Raw genomic sequence first — 25,724 nt, forward strand, 5'->3', positions numbered from 1 at the left:
GATTGAGTCGGGGCTGCTATTTACCTTCTCTTATCACCACCGGATCAACCAACCTTACACCCTGATCTTTCATGGGCAAGAGGGAACTTTAGCCCCACCCGGGGAGAACTGAAACTAATCAACTACCGGGGGTCCTGAACGAATAGATAGCGGTGAGATGGGGTAGCCATCCATTTTGCTTTCATTAGTCCCTGGGGGATGGAGTCCTAGAATATGAGTAGGATCCTTGGCACAGAGTTCTAGAAAGTATTCTCCATCGGGAAGGCTGGACGGTTCCCTGGAGTTAACTACGTTTATCGGGTGGGAGGAAGATATAGTGGAGTTCCCGGGCTCAGGGATAGGAGGAAGGGCCGGCCATCCTGTATTTGTTTCCTGTCCGGAGGGAGGGCCAGTAAGATAGGTTAGTGAAAGGCGACACCAGTTCAGTAGCTTTTATGGAAGAGATGCTAGGCGAGCGAGATGGCCTACAGGTATGCTGCTGGATGCTATAGTTGATTCCCGAGAAGGATGAGGCAATCCATCTAAACCGGACAATTCCGATTATAGTTCTATTCAACTACTATCTATGGAAGGGAATTCCAATTCCGAGGGAGGGAAGGTGGGAGTTCTAGCCAACTCGACTGAAGCGGGTACGACATTCACTTTAGTAATAGAAACAGATCCAGTAGTTGAACTCGTTACCTTCTGTATGAAGGAAATCACCATCCCAATACTCACTAGAGAAAAAGGTTGATGGTGACTCGTATATAATATCTCGGTAAGTAAGTACTTCTTTATACTCCCCGATTTTTGAGGTAAGTAAAGGTGCGAAGCCGCTTGTCCCTCCGGGGGGCAAGGAAGGGTAGGGCTTTAGAAGGAAGGGTAGGGCTTGTGACATATCTCTTTCCCGAGCTGGGATAATCTAGTGGGATAAGATAGAGAGAACGTTTCTTTTGCTCAGCCAAGACTAGCAGGAGAGATAATGGACCTGATGCCAGAGGTTGTGAGAATTATGGACCAGCGCTGAAATTCATAAGGTGGGTGGGAGTAGAGTAGAGAGCGAATAAGAAGCGGATGGGTTTTCAGGTCAATACCCTGTCGAAACCAACCTATTATATATGAGCTTATCCTTCCTATAAGTAAGCCGGGCCCAACGCTTGGATAAGATAAGGAACCCGTTCATAACGCTTGGACAAGATAAGGAACCCGGGAATCTCCGGAACCGGGGAATCTGTGGGAATCCAGAGTCTCCGGGTGGGAAAGATACAGGTAAGGCATGGATATGTCTACTCGTTCACACCCTGTCATTCTCCACACCCTGCAGTCTATAGGAACCCGCACCCTGCCTTTATTCATATCCCTAGAGTTGGGAACTGACTGTGCTTGGTCTATGATCACTCCCCTCAGGGAGTCCCTAAGAATCAAGGGTGAATACCTAGAGTGTGAACATTTGTTTGTGATCCGGAGAGAAGAAGGATGTTCCGTTCATAGGATGGTAGATAAGAAGGCGAGGCGGATAGATAAGAAGATGGGTAGATAAGAAGGTTGGGAGAAGATGGTTCCGATAATAAGTAACGGAGAGAAGAAGGATGTTCCGTTCATAGGATGGATAGATTCTTATCGCTTAAGAAACAGCCATAGATGTATACTTATTTAGAGGAGGGCCGCGATCGTATAGATCGAGATAGATCGAGCTACCACTATAGAACATTTCCCCACCCTCTCTCGAACCAGGAAGTAAGGCCAGTCAAGTAAGGAGTAGGATCTGTGTTCTCGAGGCCGAAGGCCAAGGGATCGACGAAGGTTACTAATCGAACTGGCTTAACCGATCTAACTGGTCAAGGTATAGTCCCATCCCTTCTTTGTCTTATAGCCGATAGGGAGTTATTAACTGATCGAACTGGCTTAACCCGCTGGCAATGGAGCCTAAAATCGCTAGTGTGATGGAATGAGTGAAAGGACCATTGCACTTCTCAAGTTCCTATCCCTCTTTAACACCGTGATGCATGAGGGGGAGTTATTTAGTGAGAGAACACGGGAAAGGGGATTGAGCCTTAAATACTTCAATCTAGCCCTCCTAGAATACTTCTGGAGGGAAGGAAGCGGGACGTAGTGGGAATCAATGAGGGCTTTGCCTGCCATTGAAAAGCCCGAGCTATGATCCTGATGGATGGGAGTCATTATTCCATAGAGAGAGCCGATCAGGCATCCAATCTTTTTCGAAGTGAGGACCGGCAGGGTGCGTAAGCACGCTCGACTAATAAGGCCGCCATCGGCTCGACTGATAAGGAGAGGAACTTTAGTTGCTCGACTGATAAGGAGAGGATTCGCACAAGGTAGAGAGAATGCGGGTCTTAGCATATCCTGATAAACCTCCTAGGACACGGACATTATGATAAGGGATCTGTCGGAAAAACCAGCGGATCAATTATAAGTTCTCCACCTTTTTATTTCGCGACGACTTCTTTTCATCCTTCATCCATCGTGCACTCCCTTCACTCACTACACTATAGGCAGGCACTACTAGTTATTAGTTGCTGCGACCTGGCCCTGCTGGATTGGATATTCAGTCTTTTGATCAGCCACACTGGCGGACACACAACAGCGTTTGACCATCAACGAACAAGTATTGGGTCGTGGGGGACGGACATCGCAACTACTTCTTTTTGGCCACCCCTCTCCAATATTGACACGGGGACGACTAGCGTTTTTGTTTCGTTATGTTAGACAAAGATGGCATAGCATTCCACCAATAGATAGATGGACGAAGGATATCTCCATAGAATTCACACCTAAAGAGCGCTCACTGCACTTCGTTCTCTCCGATGGGATTTCGGTTAAGTCAGTCATAGCACGAGTTCAGGTTGCTCCTCTGAAAGGGATTGAGACACGACCCGGACCCCTAACTACCTTCCGTATCCAAGTATTTCAGTGGCTTTTGTCTGTAATATAGTTGTAGCCGTACGATTCTTCTATTCTATATATCTAGTAGTAATATACTTCCACAAGATGAAACTAGTCACACTTCGTTCCTTTTCCTCTTTCTTATGATTAATGGAACTGATAGCATAATTGAATCATAATCCTGATTTTTATGGGCATGTTATCTCCTGAAATTCTAGATCCGATCACGATATTGAAACGAAGAGGGATTACCAAAAACACCTCAGAGGCCATTCTAGGCCCTTCCAGCACCTAACCGGTCACGCTTTCTTCAAGAGGAGAGGCCGCCATCGAAATCTTGAAAAACCTCCGCCTCAGGGGATTGGGGTGGGTGGGTAAATAGTGGTCGAGCCTGCTTGCGCATCCTAAAATGGCAAAACGAATAGTGTATTCTGCTAAAACCTCCGCCATTGAAGTTCCTGTCAGTCAGTTAGTCAGCCAGAAAGAAAGCTAGAAAGAAAGCCAGCCATCCCTTCCAAATCAGTAATAGTGGTTGGTTGGCGTAATTACGTATATAACGAATGAATGCATCGATATGTGTCATACCAGATTCGATGTGATTCATTAGTCATTCTTGAGAGATTGAATGATGCTCGTTATATATGTCATTATGCTTTTTTCTATCTATAGTTGTTACCAACCCCTATGCTATGAAAACTGGCTTTCTTTTTCGGACCTCGTGGGCCCCAAAGGTGTGGAATAAAGTACACTTGAAATGAGCTAAGGAAGGGACAGAAGCCAAGAAGAGCCATCCACCAGAAGCATTCAACCTTCCGCCTTCATCACCAGCCATGCCAAGTCCAACAGAAGCCAGATGCCTTGAACCTTCAGCCAACCTTCAGCCATAAGCCTAGCACATACTTGAACCTCCCAAAAGCCCAACTTGAAGAACTATCGTCCGGAAAGGGAAATAACAGTACCAAGCACTAATAAAAACGAGATTAATTCGCTTACTCATTCGTTCATTCATATCCTTCAAATGGTTCAGAAGTTGGTTATGCTCTTGTAAGTTTAAGCAGCACAAGCAGTTACAGTAGCACCAGTAGATCATCCTGCAGAGCTACCAGCCTTAGTAGCCATCTAACTAAGCCAGAAAGACAGAAAGCTAGCCAAGAAGGCCTCATCACCAGCCATTATAACTATCTATCATTCTCTAGGTATGGGTAAGCCCATCCCTAGGTTCCCAGTCGGGTAGTTCCGTCCCGGCCGCCCTCCTCCCGGTCGGAGATTAGAGCATTCGTAGCTTCCGGGCAAAGGTGGAGTTCCCGAGGTTAACACATCATATCGTCTCTCTGTGCCGGGTGTAGAATCATTCCATCTATTCGTAAATCCTCATCCCAATCTCCAGAAGGACCGGGTTGAACAGAAGAACCATTTCAAAGTTCGCTGTCTCAGGAGTTGGAGCATCGGCAAGAGTAGAAGAATCTGATCTAGCAGAAACAGGAATACTGCCTGCCTACCCAAACAAAGCAAACTACCTACCTATATACTACCTACCTTTTTCTCTTTATACCTAATACCTACCTACCGGAGGAGCTTACCTAACCACAGATGCACAACCAAGAACCAGGCTTATTCAGGTAGGTTTCGATGCCAGTATTCCAGTTCTGGTGGTGGTTAGTCACTAGATGTAAGGAATCTTTTCCGCTAGTCGATTCAGGGAGGCACCTTATTTTCTGTTTGGGAACTATGTATTACTTCTCTGTCTGTGAACCGATAGCAGCCCATCCCCACCCATCATTGCCGAGAGCCAATAGTAGTCGATCCGGGTGTCGATGCTGGGAGGCGCAATCCAGGTGTCAATGCAATCGATCCAAGAGGTGATCCTGCTACTCTATGCTGCCAATCGATGACAGGTGCCGATCACTCGATGCAGTCGATCCCAGAGTAGATGATGAAGTCAATTCCGGTACTCAATGCTGGTACTCGATCCAGGTACTCATAAAGAGTCGATCCCGCTACTCGATTCACTCGATGCCAAGATTCTTTGCCAGGAGTTACAGTATCGCCAGTTGTCAGTCTGAGCTAGTCGGTGCAGCAATAATTTCTACTCAGTGCAGCATGGCATGATGAAGCTCTGGTCAGTGCATGAATGGAAGCTCTAGTCATCGAATCTAGACTCATGGGAACCTATACTTTGTGCATGAACCTCTATTATGGAAACTCTACCCATTGAACCTATACTTCGTGCATGAACTATACAAGCTGCCAGTCAGTGCTACAAGGTCAGTGTTCTACAACCTTCAGTTACCAGTTTTGTTAGTGCCCAGGAGGTCGTTAGTGCCCACCAGTTTCCATCCCCCGTGCCCGATAGGTGTTCGTGCCAGGTTCTACGTGACCCATAGTACGTACCCAATAGTTGTATGTGACCAGCTCTCCGTGACCAGGAGTACGTGCCTTAAGGGCAGTGCCGAGAAACAGTTCATTGACAGACGGGGGCAGTGCCATAGCAATTGCCAGTCATAGCGGGGCTGGGATCAGGGGCTTGGCTGGGATCATCTTTAGCTTTGATTGGCTTGGATACTCAACTGGGCTACTCAACTTGGATGGCTGCTGCGCTATTTAACTGCAGGGCTAATAAAATAGGGGAAAATCCACTGGTGGGGGATGGCTGCTTGGCTATTCATCTGTGGCTGCTCCGCTATTCAACTGCACTAATCGACTGCGCTAATCTCAACGGCTTGGCTCAACGGTTCGGAACAATGTAAGATTTAAGATGCGTTACTTACAATGCACCTGTTTAGACAAATGGTTTCATTCACGCTTGTCAGGGAATGCCAGGAATCGATGGGGAGTACCACCGGTTAGTGATCGATTGATTAGACAGAAGGGTGGTCCAACGGACGGACGAATGAATGCTTGAGCGTTGGCAGCCTTACCGATTGATACCGAACAGGAAGGAGTTCCTACAGCTACTCACAAGGAGGGGCCTACTCACAGAGGCTACAGGTCACAGGGACTAATCCACAGGGAGAGGGAGGGGGCACACAGATACACATAGAGCTAATCGAAGGGGAATATTCGAAGGGGACTAATCCAATGGGAGGGGTCTACTCAATGGGACCTAATCCACAGAGGTTACTCACAGGGGCCTAATCAATGGCAAGGGGCCACCCCACAGACACCCTACAAGCCAGACATAAGAAGCACCCACCAGGCGGATATTTACATGGATTCGATGTGGGTAGATATGGATGATTTCGAGTTCGATGTCGATGTTGATTGGCGTTGGAAATGGCAATGGCGTTGGCGATGAACGATGGAAATGGCGTTGGCAAGGGCAGAGAAGGAAACAACCTAGTGCCCACCTGTTCTCGATTCCCCATGCCTGGAAGGAGGGGGTGATTCTATGTGCGTTAACAGTTTCTGATCACACATGCCCAGGAATTAGGTGTTCGTGCGTGAACAGTTGCAGTACTTAAACAGGAAAGGGATGTTCTACGTGCCTTGTTATTGATACCCCATTCCAGCAGGTGGTTAGAAAGTGAGGTGATTCTAAGTGTGTTATCAGTTCTCATCCCACGTCCCAGGAAGGTGGCGATTCTACGTGTGTTATCAGTTCGACGTGCACAGGATGTGTGTTCGTGCCAGGTTCTACGTGAGTGATCTATACGATGTACCCAATAGCTAGTAAACGATTGGATAATGCTTACTCGAACCATCTCTGGTATAACAACACCAGGATACATAACCCTTCGAACATTGAAAAACATTTCTTCGACTCCTTGTCTATATGAAAGAAACTGATTCATCCTGCTCCTTCTCCGAAGTAGAAATCGTCGTTGAGCCAGTCAGATAACTACCTACCTGCATAGGCGTTCATGAAATCAAGGAGAAAGGAATTAGCCATCGCGAGATGGACAAGCTGGACGAGTAAGAAAGTTATGAATCCCATTCCTTACACCCATGTTATCTGCTGCAGGGTCTTTCCGTCCACCATAGATAAGAGGACTCACTGGAATAGGACTGGCCATGGGCTAGCCATTGCTCTGCATGATACTCATTATGTGGTTGCACATTCCCATTATGTACTTACTATGGGAGCCCTGCTTCATCTGCAGGATTTCACTTCCGGGTGGGTAAATAAAATGCCGAACCCTGACTGACACTTTAGGTAAAATCCACGGATCGGGGTGGAAATCGTTCAAGTTAAAAGCTTGCTTGTGCAAACTGGGAATTTCAATAGTGAAACGTGGACTATCGAGTTATCCTATTTGACCCTGGCCTTCCGATAAGTGTAAAATTAAGTACATAAAGGTAGCGCGGTCACTGAAAGAAAGGGCCCCAGAGATGGTAAATTTGGTAATGAAAGGTGGCATATAAGGGTATTGGGCAAAGTGAAAGGTGCAGGTAATTGGGTACTGGGGGCTGTAGGATAGTTTCCTCGTCCAGGGCGATCCTTCCTGTGTGACGGTGGACTGATCCATCCTGGGTGTTACTGGGGAGGCGTACGTAAAGCGAACAGAAAGGGTAATGTTCTAGGGGGCGGATCTAGAGAAAGCGAAATGAAAGCGAACAGAATACGGACTGAATGCGAACTGACTACGGATGTTTAACATAAAGCGGAAGGCAAGTCCATAGGGAAAGGTGTATAAAGGCAAGGTTGGTCAGAGGGTAAGGGTGTTTCATGGAATCGGTGATCTACCTCACACGACTTGGCTTCGGTCCCCTCCTTCTTCCTTTGTCCGCTCTGATACGGCCAGCCAGCATCATTGTAAGAATCCAATCAGTATCGGTGGTTCATTGACTTGGTGCACCTACCCACCTCACTCAAACGACTGGGCTTATTCCACCACCACTCTGTTTCGCTAAGCTTCAATCTATCTTTGATTCGGCCACAACTCCTCCATCGGTAACACTTAAAGCATGGATGTATCCTGTTAAGCATCCTGGGATTGATCCAGGGGCGTACTGGGGAATCAGGGTAATAGTACCCTACCCACGTAGCCAATAGGGAAAGCGACTACCCACATAGCCGATAGGAATTAGGTCAACCCACATAGCCGGTATGGAAAGGTTAGACCCCCATAGCCAGTCATAGCCACCGATCATAGCCAGTAGTTCTTGCCAGCAGTCATTGTCGGGAGTACTTGCCTTTTATCATTGCCGGTATCATTCTACAAGCTCAGTCATCGCTAGAAGCTCTTGTCAGTGATACAAGCTCTACTTAGTGCAGCTATAACTCTGGTCAGTGCAGGAAGAAGCTCTAGTTCGTGCCCAGTAGTTCGTGCCCAGCAGTCGATCCAAGAGTCGATGCACTCAATAATAGCTGCTAGTCGATCCACGTGTCGATGCCAGTCATAGCTGGGCTTGGCTACTCGGATACTATACTTCTTCTCTTGCTTTTCGGGCTTAGCTAGCTTCTCTGGCGGCTTCTCAGACAGAAGGTAGCAGATCCGGAAAAAATAGTAGGAACTGGTGGATCTGGGTAAAGTGGCGGAATAACAATCGGATCAGGTTCCATCTGCTCGAGACGGGAAGCACCCCAGCCCGCGGGTACGTATTGAGAGGCCACCCGTTCAGACTCCTCTATATCATTTCGCAACGCCCACTTGAATTAGTCAATTTCCCATCTCGATGGACCAGGTTCATTCACATTCTAACTCGCTATCATCCGGAGACGCCAGGTTATCACTCGTGAAATTCCCATCTCTCTGACCGAATGGACCAGGTTCACAAGTTGGTCCAAACCGTGCGTGCAGCAGCACCAAAAGAGGCCAGGCACTACGCCGAATAGGCCGCATAGCAGAGCTCTGCTCAGGTTAAGGTAAGGTCCTGTCCTTCTTTATTGATAAGGGAGGGAAGGGTAGGTTTTGAGCTCATCTCTTGCTTGCCGGTAAGGTTCTGGCCTTTTCTTTATTCCCCTAAAAGCAATCCCAGGTGGTACGCCTGGTAGGGTAGGCATGCTCGTAAGTAATATGCATTTGCTATGCTGCTGATAATTATTTATATATGTAATTACGCTTCAGCAGTCGCTTACTTATTTCTTTGGTCGAGCGACCCAAGAAGTGGGAATTTAAGAAAGCAAAGTGGGCGTTGCAAATGCTAGAGAGTGCCCATGCATAAGTATCGGAGCTATGGAGGGAAAGTACTCTACGGAGATGCGCATGTTTGGGACAGTAATAAAAGAACTTTAGATCATGTCATTTCTTTTTACAAGTGATCGGAGCTGCCGAGAGAAAGTCCTCGATCGGAGATATACTACTATATTAGAGACGGAAACAAGTATAGTGCCAGTAAGACTCTCCAACCATGGAGACTATATTATGCCCAAACGAAAGCTTGCAGTGTCATCCCGAGCTACTTTGGTAACGTACTATATTTACTCTACCTCAGTAGAAGAGGGAGCTGAAAGAGAGAGTGGCCCCTCCTCCACCGCTTCGTTATCTTCCCTCTCTCTCTCCAATGCCTTTTCTGCTGCCCAAGCGCGCTCAGCTTCTTCGAACGCTTCCGTAAAAATACACCGCCAGAGCATATCACCGTTGTATATGGCGTCTTTAGCTTCCCTATGCTTATATTCCGGAAAGTTTTCCAGAATATCATTACCTTCCCTGATTACAGGAAAGCGCCCTCACCATATGAATAGTGAGTCGATGGCGGCCTTCTTCGCGTTGATGGCGGCTTTTGGGGTGTTTATTTGAGGGGCCCCAAAAGAGAGTTGTTCCTCTCCCTCGTAACCTCGGTCGAGCCCCTTACCAGGTCCTCTCCCTTTGGTCGAGCCCCCTACCGGGTGATGGCGGCCTCGACCTCCTCGGCCGAGTCCCTCACTTCTTTGGGGAAGGTGAGCTTCCAAATCGATGGCGGCCCCCCTCTCAAATAAGTAACTAAGGGCAGTCGAGTGTGCTTACGCACCCTCACCATATGAATAGTGAGTGACTCCGTCCCTACGGGCCTGTTGGTCGAGCCCCCTACCGGGTCGTCTCCTCACACGTTACCTCTCCCGGTGGTCGAGAGTTCGGCAAGCTCACCCTCACCCTAACGGGCCTTTAGTCGAGAGTTCGGCAAGCTCACCCTAGAACACTTACCGAATGAAGCGCTTAGTGAGTCGGGAATGCTATAATACCCTCTCCACTGCTAGTACTTACTGTATGGACACAACCGGCAGTCTTTAGAGCTAGTAGTGTCCGTAAGGCTAGTAGTACCTACACTACAGACAACCGTAAGGCTTTCACTCTTGCTTGAACTCTATGGCTGTGGGTGGGGAACAACTGATTAGATTGATTCACTTGACGAATAACATAGTTGGAGGTGAGGCGGTACAACGGACAAACAGCCAACGTTTGAGGTGAGGCAGTGACACTATGAGGCATTCTGCTGCTAGAGGCATATCAAGTTGCAGGATGACCCAATAGGGCCATTCCTATATCTTGTTGTTATATAAATTCTGGCTATCAACGATGATAGGTGCCACTGTCGTCTCTTCCCCTCCTGCCAAGGTACTATACTGAACTGATTCTTAATCTTATTCTTCCTTCTCAATGGCGGTCCACAGCTTATTACCTCAGGTAACTGCGGGGTTATATTCTGCGATGTGAAAAAGAGATCTCGATACTCTACGAACTACATATCTCTACTCTACCTCAAACGAACGAACTACTCGAACTCTCTACATTCTAACTCTAACTTCTATACTCTCTAACCTCGAACTCACTTACTGATACGGAACATAGTGCAGAAAACACAATTGATTGATTGATAGTAATTGATTGATTGATTTTATAGCCCGCATCTTCCGAGATAGGCGTGGTCCCACGGACGGACGAATGACAGACTCACCCACTGGCCCAGAGGATAAGGCCACCCCCACATAGCCAACCTACAGGACATCCCCACATAGCCACCCGACATAGACACCTCACATAGCAGACAGACATAGCCCCACCCTACACGCCGGATATCCCCACATAGCCACCCGAACATAGCCGACTGAAGCGCCTCACATAGACAACCGACATAGCCGCCTCACATAGCCCCACCTGACATAGCCCACATATCCGCCGAGTCACCTTCGACACATGCCACATCCACCGGTACGGGACGGGAAGGGACGGTACGATGGCCCCATAGCAGCACACATATCCTCCCCGCAAGCCAGACATAGCCTGTCTCATTCCCAGGAAGTTGCATTCCCAGGATAGGAGGTCTCCGATAGCCAATAGTCATCGACTGAAGGTCATTGCCAGGAGTCATTGACGATAGCCCATTGCCAGGATTCAGAGCCAGGAGGACTAGACACAGGAAGACTAGTTGTCGATCATAGCTAGAAGGTCATTGCCAATAGTAATCATTATAAGTCGGTCATAGCTTGGCTTTTATACTCGGCTGCTTGGCTAATCGAATGGGAAAATCAATTGCTTGGATACTCAGCTTTGCTCCCGGGCTACTCAACTGGGCTACTTGGATGAGCTGGGCTACTCTAGAGACAGTCATACATAGACCTATACCCTCAACCCCTATACCCTAGACCCCTACCCGCTACCAAATAGGTCCTACCTCACTTATGGATATGCTTGAATCCACATCGGGATCTGCACTGAACGGATCTTATTCTCGATCATGACGCACTTTCTTTCATAGAGAGGCCCCCACTATTCACTATATCTTTCAACGTTCGCTTCCGTCCAATTCCTCATGATACTTTTCACAGCGATCTTTAGCTACTCTCATCGTTCCCTCGTAAAAAGGCAAGGCTCTGTTTCTAACTAGCGCCTCGTACCGGAGTGACGTGTCACCTGGAATGTACCTTTCCCAATCGGTAGTATATCTACGATTTCATAATCGTGTAAAGTATGAATTCATCAAAGGGTCCCACAGTGACTTGTTTTCGCTTTGTTCCCATGCCTTTTTTTCGTCCTTATATTCCAGCAGCGCAGTCTTTCACGATTATGGAGAGCGATATAGTTGTGATTATATTCAATTGGCTTTCAAACTGCTCTTGCTTTCTCCACCCTTGCCTTTGCGAGTAGTGCATTTATTTGCATTCAATTGGTTATATGAGCCAGCCACTTCATTTCTCTATCCCGAGTCAAGGCCTATGCCTCGTTCTCCTAACTAATTTATAGCGTCTTTAGGTAAATAATAAGCTGCGAGTTGGGTGGGAATAATAGTGAGTGTTGCCTTGTAGAAGCCCAACTTCACTGTGCATGTGCTCTAAAGGCCAATCTACGAGCAAACCAGTTATAGCCACCACCTATGAGCAAAGTAAAGTGAAGCACTCCGCATGTTGTGGTTGTTACTTAGGTTGAACCTGAGTCCCCATTTCCCCCTGGTGCATTAATATCTACCCCTTTCTTAAGTTCCGCTCCCGGACGACCTATCTATACTACTTATATATCGCTTAGGGCTGCGCGGGGCTTATCCCAAACTCTTTATACGAACATTGAAATCATCAACAGGTTTTGGTTTTGGAACTCAATCTCGATTTGCACTTGGATCTGGTAAACTACCCCAAACTTAGCAAACTCGTCAATATGGGCAAGGTCCCGGAGGGGCTTGCGCTTCCTAGTGCAAGGAAGCTATGGGTTTGGATCCGTGCGAAGGCCCTTCCTTTTGGTATCGAATCAACCGGCTCTTCTGCTGGATCATTTACAGATTCAAGGTAAACAACCACCTCTACTGTATCCTCTGTAAGGCGCTCGAATTATGGGGCGCTCTACCCGCCTATGTCCACACTGGTAGTTCCAGGTCTCGCTCTCACTCTGTGGGTTCCGTTACAGAATACGGGGATGGTACTGAAACAAGGGAAATAGGCGGCTCTGGTTCAACTCAGGGGTGCCCTCTCTTCCTTTGCCTTGAACGGGTTCTTATGGTGCTGCTTCAACGGGTTTTGAATCACTCGCATTATCAATTGGGACTGCTTATACTCCTGCGGCTGGATCTTATTAAGTATATAGCATTTCATTCCGTCGTTCATATTATGAATAGGAGACTACCCTGAAATTGGTGCACCTAGAACCAGATCTCTTACCCCCTGATGGTTTGTAGCCTGATGGTAACCCTCCCACTTCTTTCCTTCCTTAGTAACAAGGAAGGTGGGTGTTAGTGGTTCATCATGGTCCAATGATGCTAGTGCTGCTACCCCCTATTCTGATTCACCGGGGGAAATAGAAGGTTATACCTTGTTATATCCTTCTGGCTTTCAATACGTTACTAAAAGCCTGTCTAATACGTTAGTGACTCCTAGCTTTCAATATGCGTAGCCTTACTTAGGGGCGTGACAAGTACATAGGCTCCTTCCCCTCCCCTCTACCTGGAACTCGCAAAGTGCTTTCCTATGCCGAAAATGCAGCCATTCATTCATTATATATGTAATTACGCTTTCCTCTCCTTATGTCAGGCGAGCCATCCTTCCTTGGACCTGGCCATTTCAATACTGAAAGGTGGGCTATAGTGGCTACCCCGCCCATCCATCCATTGTTTCATGACTTGCCCTTGCCTTACTCTTACTTAAATGATTCTTTCCCCGATCTCAGTAGAAAATAAGGAAAGAAAGAAAGGATGCGTAAGCAGGCTCGACTGTGAAAGGAGAGGATGCGAAAGCACGCTCGACCACCGGGAGAGGTAATGAGCCAAACTCAGAGGGCCCTTACTTCTTCATACCCACTAACCGACTAGCTCACTCTAAAGGATGCTACATCAGGCTCGACTGATAAGGCCGCCGTCACCGGCAGGGTGCGTAAGCACGCTCGACTAATAAGGCTGCCATCGGCTCGACTGATAAGGACCCTTTAGGGGGCTCGACTGATAAGGATGCGTAAGCAGGCTTGAATGTTAAGGAGAGGACCCTTTAGGGGGTTCGACTGATAAGGAGAGGAGAGGAGAGGAGCGTTACTTCCCATTAAAGGCAAGAGGCATGAATAAAGCTAGCAGCCATCTCTCTTCTCATCAAAATGGTACTAACAAGCAAGCTCTAAATTCAAGTAATAGCGGTACTATGCATCCATGATTCGTTCATTGATCCATTCATCCCTCGCTCGATCCATCCACAATTGTCTCTTTGTCTATCCTATCCCACCGATACCGGTTCGTGTATCTTGAAGTAATCCTTGTGGCTTAAAAAGGTAATACAAATGTTCTGAAAAGTGCCTACCAAAAAGGCACTCACTCAATATCTAAATTCTAGGAGTAGTTACTTAATTCAAGAAGGCAGTTCCAACAATCCAATGAAGGGTAGCTGTCCAACTGCCTGCCATTCCTAAAGTAGGCTGATCAAGGTGCGAAAGCAATGTTCTAAGTGCCCAAGCAAGCCTTCCTTTCCAAGATTGTATAGCTGTATTGAATCTATAGGGCAGGGGCAGTTCCTACGCCATGATCCCACCACAATGGTAGATCGTCTAACTGGCGAAGAAAGGCCCATACGACAGGTCAAAGTGTTGACCCAAGAAGCCCTTCTTGAAAAGAGAAGGGGTCTGGCGACTCAATCAAAGCAGCAGTTCCCACGATCCCACATGGTAGCTATAAAACTTCCATGAATCGAGTAGGGCCGGGGGGTCTTTCCTAAAAGCAAGAAGGTGTGGTTCCGTGTTTTGATTCTGGAAGCACTGAAGTAGCTGGGGTTGTGCGAATAAGTCGTAAAGTAAAGAAGGCAAATAGGAAGGTATAGCCCGCCCGATATGACATATAAATCTCAAAGGTAGTATGGAGAAATCACCATATATAAAGGCCAGATCTAAAGCGGTGAGGCACGAAAGTGATAAGTAAGATCCAATAAGAAGTAGAGTCAAGAAGATCCCTATTCAAAGGTGATTCATAAAGAATCTAAATAAGAAGGTGCTTAGATGCTTCAACGCACAAGTTGTAGCTTTCAAATTGTAGCTGTCAAACTGAAGAAAGGTAATCCTTAGGCTCAAGCTGCCTAGCCCTCCCTAAAATCAGCAGGGGCTTTATCTGTATCTATCGTTAAGTAAGTGGATTGGCCTGAACAATGAAAAAGTAAGCCTGTCTAACCCCACCCCATCTAATAATCTAATAAGTTCCGGCAGTAATTCATGAATAGGGAGTTCCGATCCAACAATCCAACAACTGAGTGGTCTAAAGCAAGTAGGGATAGTCTACCTAGTGGTACCCCTGAAGTAAGAATATGTCAGCAAGTGTTACGCCCGTCCACCAATGTGAGGCAGTTCACAAATAATGGGTGGTGGTTCAGGTAGGGACCTCAAATTAGCCTGCTTACCACCCACTTATATTACTTTTGGCCAGAAAGGAACACACTGGCCTTTCACTAGAAATAATAAGGGAAAGCCCTCCTCTATACCAAATGACGGGTCTACACCACTTACTTTGAATGTACGCTCGCCCTCGTTTGGACTACTGGCGGGACCTTCTTATCCCTTGTCCTGGGTGCCAAGGTAGATAGGGAATCGCACAACCCAGGCCATTCGAAATCCCTTCATCAGAGAAATCTTTCATATCCCTACCGCAATAGAGACAGAGGTCCAAGGGGAAGGACCCTGAGCCCTGAGACATTTCGGGGGATTCCACCTATGCACTCGACCGACCCATGCTCATCCCTGCAATGATCATCCTTTTATGCAGCACCTGACCTTAATTCTTATCAATATCTACTGTATTGTTATATTCAATGTACCCCCCACTCCATTAATAGAGTTTGTAAGATCTTATACTCTTTATATATGTCATAACAGCCTAGTTATATACGTTATACCCATCGTTAGCTGCAGAAACTACATACGCCATAGGGAAGGGGTCAGACGGTTGGGATACCTCATGACTTTTGGTTGTTGCAGCGCTCCTCATTACGCCTTAGGGATACGGTCGGGTGGAAGGTACTCTGTATAAGACCCTTTCTAGCTGCTGCTCATACAACATTTGAAGGGAGGTCACACTGTTGGGATACCTCATGACTTTTGTTTATACTACCGGGCACAGACAGTCGCTCCGCATCGATCGAACATCCAGCCAACTAGCTAGTAAGTAGGGCAGATCGAACCGCAGTGATCAGTAGGCATTGAGCACCTATCCATTTCAGTCATATTACGTATATAATATAACGTGAGCGCGAGATCCTTTCCCATTCATTTGTCTCCGGTTAGTTCATTTCGCTCACTGCACTTGGAACGACGTCCCCCCACACTAAGTAAGATGGTGAGTGCTGATCTATAACATGCGAAAGTATCACGTGGTTCACACCTTATCGCTCGTCGATGCCCTCGTTTTATAAGGAGGAAGTGGAAGAGTAAGGGCGAGGGTCTTTAGACGCTTGACCGTAGGGAGAGGGCCTACTTCTGGGGTCACTCACTCATTCTGATGCCCCCCCACCCAATAAGTAAATTGAGTCCTCCCTCTCTATAGTTATAGGCTGGGGCTATGTTCCATCGGGTCAACCCCCTTGAGGGTAGGTAGCAGTGATAAGCCTATCTATTAGTTGGACCTACATTTCTTCTATTATCATGTTATTCCCGGTTCCCCTCACTCCCATAGATGAGACAATGACTTGGACTGTCCCAGGGCTCTTACGCACGCCTCTACCTTCCTTCTCGGTGAATTAGGGGCTTACTATAAGACAGACTCACTATATGGATGGGGAATAACACGTACACATATATAGGTGCATCTAGGTTGGCGCTCAGTTGGAGGGAATCCCCTACACGAATATGATGCGGTAGGGAATTCGATGTAGCATACCGTTGTTCTTCCGAATGGTTCGAAGGGCACTTGAGTCACTGCATCTTGATACCTAATTACATTCAGATCAATTTTATGTGCTGTCAAAATCACGGGGTTTCAGCCATCGATGCCCATTTTACGGGGTTAAAGCAGAGGAATGTCTTATCTCATATATAATCTATCTGGAGGGGAATTCGGCGTAGCCGAGACATCATGGCCAGAAATACAAGCAAGAGAAAAGGAATGGTTTGGGTTCTGGGTCATCCCGGGCTCTTCCAAATCTCAGCAAGGGTGAACTTGAAACACCAACGATAGGAAGCAGACAAGAGACGAAACGATGTGAAACTCGCAAGCACATCAGTGACCGGGACAGGCAGGAGATTTATCATAGTGTTATCTCTCTCACGAGAGAGATTCACGAGAACCATTAAGTTGGGGTGTGATTGAAAAACTAATCATTCCAAGTGATCGGAAAGAGGGCTCCATTATTCCTCGACACCGAGGATAGTGGGAATAAATCTGGGTTAGCCACTTTAGATATCAAGAGAGGGCTGGATCGCTGTTCGAAGAAAATCTTCTCTAGCTAGGAAGTATGATGCTAGTCCCACTTTCACCCTTGACTGGTTGGGAAAAGATGGGAGACAATATTATGCTATTCTCTCACTTTGGCCTTTAAGAGAAAGAACCGTCGATTCGATACCAGATTAGACATTCATTTGATTGATCGGCCCTTATACATATAATTTGGCCACTGAAGCGATATGGCACAAATCGATACCCTTTCTGATGCCTGATCTGATTCCCCTATGATCATTTAAGCTCCCCCTATTGATTAGGATTGAAGGGGAAGGTTTCACTTATTAGAGGGGTCGAACACCGAACTAGTGGAAGAGATAGCTTTAAGGCTACTACTAAGAAACAACAAGGGATGAAGAACCAGCTTTAGTGATGGTTCCCCCGTATATTAATGAAAGGGGAACCGCCTATTATTAGTTCGATATTGCCCAACATCAGTCCCCCTACTATATATCTGGTTCTAAACTCATTCATAGGTCGAGTTTCAAAAGCTCCATCTTCAAGTTCATGAAGAATTATGGTATCCGAATGCTTCTCCTATTTCTCTCCATTACAGCTCCGGTGCAATGCCTTTGATAGTGATCGAATTCGTCCGGTATTCCCCCGGAGGGACAAGTGGCTTCGCACCTTTATATTATGTCATAAGGGAGTGAAACCGAGCCACTCCCAACCGAAGGTATAGTTACAGAGGATTGTTGAGCCGGTCCCACTCAAATGCTCGTTATATATTAGTCATTCTGGTGCTGGAGCAGAGGATGATCCTGAATATGACCACTTAGATACCGCTGCAAGGCCGTGTTCTGTAGCCGAAAAACACTCGCCCGCCATCAGGTATAGTTTCATGTAGGATATTGCTAACATGGCCCTCCCTGTCCCCATGCATGCACATAGCAGTTGTTAAGAGCACATAGTCCCTTTTCCTCACCCACTAGCTAGGCGTAACCTAACTCTAGCAACACCACAAGCTAGGCAACTAACTCTAGCAACACGTGTGAGCATTTTCTTGTATGTGGCATGAGGTGAATCTCCTTTCTCTTGGCCATTGATGATGAACTCTCTCTTGTATGGGGTATATGTATGCTCTAGGCTTTGACTGGCACTGACTAGCTGCACTGAGTAAAGCTAGCGCTGACTAGAGCTTGTAGCAAAGACCAAAGCTAGCACTGACTAGACTACTAGAGCTATCAAAGACTAGAGCTTCTATGACTGACCAGAGCTTCTAGGCAATAGTAGTACCCAGCCCAGCCGGGTAGCTAAGCCAATTAGCCAAGCCGATTAGTCCAGTCGAGTAGCACACCATCCCCATTGGATTAGTCCGGTCGAGAATCCAAGCAGCCAGCCCCAAGTTGTTGAATAGCCCAGTTGAGTATTCCCAGTCCAATTAAGCAAGCGAAGCAGTCGAGTAGCCCATGTGAGTATCCCAGCGTAGTACTTCCCAATCTACCCGGTATCCAACCAATATATTCTAATATATGGCCCCAATACATAATCCGGCGGCGGGAAAGCTTGATTGATGGATGGTAGTACCCCTGATACCGAGCACTTCTTTCTATAGTTATAGTGAGTACCCCTGATACTGAGCACTCCTTTCTAGAGAATGCTTAAGGAACGCGGGCAGAGAGCGGCGGGAACTTCTCTTCAAGTGCTTCCAGGTAAATTCATCAAACAAAAGAAAAACTCCAATCGATCTCTTCATGGCAGCGGGGCATTCATGGCAACGGGGCATTCATGCGCTCGGCCGGGGACCTTTCAAACCTTAAGGTACTTGATCCTCAACATACCCCGACTACCAAGCCAACGACGGGATAAAACTGGGCATTGAGTTTATGATAAAAGGGCCTAATCTAATAAATTCTGCATGCATGTGGAAATTGGCAATCAATTGGATTGGGTACCACCTCCTATATCCAATATGGGTTAGATATGTTACATGAGCTGGGTGATATCTCGACGGCGGGGTCCGAGCGAGTCCGTTGTTAGCTGCGGCCTGTGGCGAGCAGGCGATCGTGTTCTTCCTTCCCCTCGTGAATTCCCCGATCGATCTCAGAGATGAATCCCACCTTTAAAAACTCCGAGATGCACGCACGTCTCATTCATTTGGGAGAGACAGGGCGGTGGCTGGCGGTTGGATGGACTGACTGCCCCCATTCCGAACAAGGATTTACGGGCTTAATACTACGATTTACGGGCATGGGCGAAGATACTGCGAGAAGAATTGGGCTGAATTTTTTATCGGTGAAGGCACAGATGAAGACAATCAATTCTCCCCCTGATAGTGTTCTTGGTGTAGCTGAAAAGGTGGACACAACACTTGGTGAGTGGACAGGGAAGGTCGACTTCACTATAGTGCGGATAGATGACTATGAAGTTGTGCTGGAAATGGAATTCTTGAAACAATTTGATGCTATGATTGTTCCACATTTGAAGAGGTTGTACATTTATGATGGAAGGGAGGATGTACCCATTGGTGTACCAACCATTGGAGTGACAAAGCCTGATTGTAAGTTGGCAGTAATGCAAATGGAGGATGAAAAGCGAATGGAAGATATGAGTAAGCGGTTGTCTACAGTTGAGACAAAGCTTACCGAGCAGTCATTGATCATCAGGACACTTTCAGATAGTATCTTGGATTTGTCAAGAAGGCTAGAAGTGGTCGAGGATGATGATGATGATGATGAGGCATATGGGAGGCTGAATGTCCGGGAGGAGGATCGGGTCACTTATCTACAGAGGATGGAGATAGAAGATCCGGATAGATGGATTGAGATGATTAGTGAGGGTGAGCCTTCAGGCTCTACTCCCTCCACATCTTCTTAGATGACAAAGAAGATGGGGCTTATTGTTAGCTGCTCATGGCAGTGAGTCCTTAAAACATGTTGAGTAGGTATGACAGATGGTGCAGGGATGGCTTGGCATCAAGCATCATGACATGTTGCAGATGGAATGGAGTTTCCAAGGACCTGAGCATGGGTGAGATTCTTGGTGAGTCCGAGATGTGGCAGAATCTGAGATAGACTGGTGAAGGCATAAGGATGTTCACTCTCACGGCTTGAGCATGACAGTTGGATTAGCTACCCAACTAGTTCAAACATGGGGTCTGGAAGTGCATGGAGAGATGCTGACATCAGGCAGACAAGGAGGATAGTTCACAGGATGAGGACGACACATGATGGAGATGGGAGTTCTACATATGTTGCAGGGATGTTTGCAGTATGTGGAGGAGTTGACATCATGGACCGAGCATTAGACAGATATTGATGATGATCTTGGTGGGTGGCTACCAGGATGGTATGTTGTCAAGGACGACAACGACTTCAGGTGGAGGAGGATGTAAGGACCTGCAGTCCTTGAACGGTTCCGCCCGAAGTATGACCGCGACCGAACGGAGAGCGTGCGGTTGGAAGTTGAACGAACAACATAAGGTGCAAGCTCGACTTGGTGTGCAAAGGCGTTATGGCATAATGCGAAGGCATAAGAGTTGGGCGAGCTGATTTATATAGTGTGGGGAGCGGTTGGCTTAACCCACGGGCCGACCGATGGTTGTAAACATTTGAGGGGAGGCCGACATGAAGATTGAAGCATTTGCGATGAAGTTTAGAAGCGTGGGCAAGTCGGCTGGGTAGCTGTGACCTCGCCCTAGGCTCATATATATTGGAGGAGCGTTGGAGCTCATTTCACCATCGAACAACCTCACTCGCTCATAAGAAAGGCGCAGTTCTAGTGCGTGGGTGCAGCAAGGAGTAAAGGCGCAGAACTTGGAGATGCGCCCGTTCTTGGGTAGGGCCGCACAGAGATAGCGTGGTGTTGGGTGAGGGCGCGAGTAGAGGAGCGCCTGCCGGTTGGTGTAGGGCATGCACGGGTGTGTGGCGCCCGGGTTGTGCGAAGGAGCGCCCGACGGTGAGACGAATGGTGAACGCTCGGTTTGTGCGACGACTTGGCATGGGTTCTTAGGTGACTCGGGTGAGCGCCTGCCCGTTGTGCAAGTGTGCACGGTGACTTGGTGAAGTGTTGAGATTGTGAATAGAGGAGTGTCTCGGTTAGAGGCGCCCGTGTGTGGCGACTTGGAGGCACGCCCAAGTTGGGAAAACAACACGATCGTGCGACGAGGTGAACGAAGGGTTGGTGAGTCGTGTGGCAATCGTGCAAGAGGCGTCGACGAGCTGGGCAACTGAGTTTGCCGAAGATTGTAAATTTGGCTAAGTATGAAACTTGGAATTTCCAAGTATACTTGTAAAGCTTTGTAATATTGAAAGACTGTATACTATATTATTGGGCAGACTCATTGTTCAGGGAGTTTCCCCTCCCTTTATACTGTGCAATTGTGTTCTTCATGTATAATTGTTGATGTTAATGAATGTGTATGGGTGTTCACTGGTATAAAGGAAACATTAATAATACTTGGATGCGAAACACAAACTAAGTAGGATAAGTGGTTAGGCGTAGTCCACGAACATAAGTATTGGTGAAAAGAAAGTGTTTGGTGGTGCCGCACCTCGCCTAGAGCGGTTGAAAGACTACCGCAGGCTTGGGGGCGTGACATATGGGGCTTGAACTGCAAAGGAAAACAAGGCTCCTAAAAATAGGTAGAGATTTGATCAACCAACATTCATGATGATATAGGAAACAAAAATTCTAGTGAATCTATTGCAGAGATAGCCTCTAAATGTGAGAGGGGTTGTCAATCCATTGCTGTAGATGTGCATGGTCAAGCACAAGGATTGGCCATCTTCTAGAACCCTTAGGAGGTCATAGTCCTATACATGTTTGTGATGTATTGAGTCCTAACGGTGAAGTTTCAACTCGTTGGATCGACTGAGGCCTACTACTGGTCCAATGCCTATGGTCCGATGCTGCCAAGAGACAAAGCCAATATTCTGCACTCCATCTGCCAACTATAGCCCCTGTTAACGAATTCTTTGTGGATATTGGGAGTTGACTTCACTCTAATGAAATCTCTCTCTAAAAAGAAGGGTGAGGTTAGAAGATTGGAACTAGAAGCTATTTGAGGAGCTAATGGAATCTAGTCAACTCCTTGATCTAGACACTACCAATGGTACACCTGAAACAATATACGGGGTGGCCCTCAATAGATTGTGCACAGGCTAGATTAGTTTCAAAGTTGAGAAAACATTTTGGAAAAAGACACATTTATTGAAGCCTCCATCCTACGAAGTTGCAAATTAGATCATTTGTCCATCAATTTAGAATTGGACATCAGAGCAAGTCCTAAAAATCAACCATTCATATTTGAATGCTTTTGCCTTTTGCATCCTCACTTCCAAGATAAATTATGGAATGGTGGCTAGAAGTGGAAAGTGTGGAGGGACATGCGATGTACATACTCCAACAAAGGCTCAATCTCATCAAACTCCAACTCAAAAAGTGGAACGAAGAGGATTTTGGAAACATCTTCCAAGAAAAAAAAGATTTGGAGATGAAAAGTAGTATGATCCAGCAAGAATCTATTCTATTTGATTGTTTGGAGGAGCTACAAAGAGGAAGCCAATCTTCTAACTCAACTGGAGGAACGAAGGAAATAAGAGGAGACCTTATGGAAGCAAAAATCTAGAATCGAGTGGCTCAGGGAAGGAGAAAAAACACGACTTTCTTCCACGAATTGATGCTTCAACATAGATATCAGAATCACATAGCTTCTCTCAAAGATAGTGTAGGCAGTAAACTCCATGACCACAAGGACATGGAATCATAATTATTCGAATACTATGGGGACCTATTAACTGTAGAAAATTAATGATTTGCACCCTAACCCCAGTTACAATTTTGCATGTGTTCTTTTGACCCAACCCACATGTTTTGACATGCTGATATAAACTTCAGAGTGCATTATTTGTAAACGTTCAAAGATCACTTCTACTATTTTTCACATTTCCTATCAGCTGTAATTAAATAAAAATTTAGGCAAGCCTTCAAGAATGAGAGACTTATTTTTGGTCAATGTGACCCCAGAAAAACCCCACATCCTTTTGGGGAAAACCGGTCTTCAAAGGATGATTTTACTGCTTGAGAAAATTAGTTTAAGTACATAAAAATTTAACCGCAATACTTATCTCGTTCAGTTGAAGCATTAAACTCAATTTATGGAAATTTGTGTCCACTGAAATAATTTCCAGATTTTACACATTTCATGCCCAGAATTGATGCCTCGATATGAGTGCCGAATTTGCCTCGAAATCACTGCAAACTCGACCTCGATTTTTTTGTAGTGAACGCATCAAAATTCATGCCTAAAAGTTCCTCTTTTTTTTGTATTGGAGGTCACTGATGTCCCTCAATTTTCGTGCTAGGAAAGCACCTTGAAATTTGTGCTTGTAGAAGCAAACTTGAGATTTCTACCTTGAAATTTGGGCCTAGTCAATGGAGGAACAATCCTCAAAATTCGTGCACAACAACCTCGAAACTCATGCCTTTGCCCTCGATTTCTGTGATGTTGTTTGCCTCAAATTGCATTCTGATTATCCCCTCAATTTCTATGCCAGTCTCCTTGAAAATTGTGCCTCCTTTTTCTCGTTGCGAACCTTCCTTGAAGTTCTCCTTTTCTCCTCTCCTCTTGCTCCCTCAAGTGTTAACTTAAGAATGATCCTCCATTTTCTCCTTTTGTTTTTTAGAAAAGATTGAATCCCTAACCCTAGGATTCAATGGTTGAGATTTAATCTCCAAATCTCAAGATGTGTGGATGAAATCACTTTTCCCAAATGACCCCTTTCACACATTGGCCCCATTACTTAAAAGCCTCCTAGTACCTTTTTCAAGTTGTATACCTTTTCTATTTTTCTCATAAAGTGATTTTCTCAACTCACTTTAATATTAGAAAAGTGAACTATGTACTTTACACATAAAGTCACTTTATAAAGTACAAGTGACTTTAATATTAGAAAAAGTACATGGTACACCACTTTTAAGTATCTCTTCCACCCATGACATTAATATAACTCATAAATGTCACCAAGACAAAAGTCATTAATGTGTCTACTAGGCTAAAAGGGATAAATGCCTAGTAACACCTCTCCTTGGTATTATTTTCAACACTCCCTCTTACTGAGGAAGGTGTTGCTCACCACTCCCATCCTGTCTCTGAAAAAGACATGCTTGCCTCTTGGCAAAGACTTGGTGAGAATGTTTGCTACCTGCTTATCAGTGGATATATACTCAAGCTTCAAAACCCCTCGCTGAACCCAGTCTCTGATGAAGTGGTATCTGATCTCTATATGCTTTGAACGATAGTGAAATACTCAATTCTCATAGAGTTTAATACAACTCTGGTTGTCATAGTAAATCGTAGTTGGTCTCAACATCTGACCAAATAGTCCATGAAGCATCTTGCAAAGCCATAATGCCTCACATCTTGCCTCACTAGCTACCATGTACTTTGTCTCTGTGCTACTCAATGCCACTAACTTATGTTTCTTGCTAATCCATGACACAACTGCCAAGCCCAATGAGAAACAACATCGTAAGTGCTCTTCTGGTTACTGACACTGCCAGCCCAATCTGAGTCCATGCAACCAATCAATCTGACCCCATCACATCTAACATAGTCCAACCCATAATCCATTGTACCCTGCAAGTATCATGTTTTGCAACCACCTAGTGTACTCTCTTGGGTTCCATCATAAACTGTTATGAATAAATATATAGGAAATAATGTAAAATAATGTAAATGATAATAATCATAAATAATGATTAGTTAATTAGTAGTTAGGTTGAAGAGTCATGTCTAAATGAGACATGACTCTCCATGAAGAGACACCTGCTTGGTATATAAGCAAGCCTCTCGCTCTCATTGTACAATCATTCTTATTCATACATTTAATATATAATATTTGTATCATCATGGATATCTTTATATTCCAAGTCTTCTGGAGTAATTAACCTAAAGAAGGAACTTTGTTCGCTTCATTTGGTATCGGAGCAGTTCAGTCCTCTAGGTTGCTTAACCGTGCACAGAGCTCGTTCTCCGATCCAGGTCTTTCACCATCGAAAATTTTCAACCTTGTTGTTGTTGTAACTGAAGCATTCGCTACACGTTTGGAGTTTCTCCATTGTTGATTCGTCAAAGGCCCTTGGCCATTTAAAAAAAGAAAAAAGAAGAAAAAAGATTAATTGAAAAAAAATTTATATAAAAAAATAAATAAAAGAATTAATTTATTTTGATATATATATATATATATATATATATATATATATATATTACCTGTTAGTCTGGCCCCTGCACAAACCGCCATATAGACCCTACAGTTGTCATCAGTGAACAAACCACAATCCGAGCAGTCTTTCCCCTTATATAAATCCCCATGCTCAGCGAATTCTTTATAAATATCTTGCGCTCCTTCCACCACGACGCCTTCCGCTTCATGCTGACACCCCATCCACACTCCATTTCTCATCCTCCCTCCACCCACAGTCTTTTAATTCGCTACATCCACACTCCGCCCTTGGCAGTTGTCTAGCCGCAATCTAACACTACTGCTGCACTATCTCAAGCCACCATGTCCAAATTGCTTACATACCATCCATATCTCGCTCAAGCCGCCACCACTGTCCTACTCCTAGTCAAACCATACGCAAGCCAACAATCGAGT

This window comes from Pinus tabuliformis, chromosome J, assembly GCF_031772625.1.
Source record: "Pinus tabuliformis cultivar Carrire ecotype Pingquan chromosome J, CPIR1, whole genome shotgun sequence".
NCBI lineage: Eukaryota > Viridiplantae > Streptophyta > Pinopsida > Pinales > Pinaceae > Pinus > Pinus tabuliformis.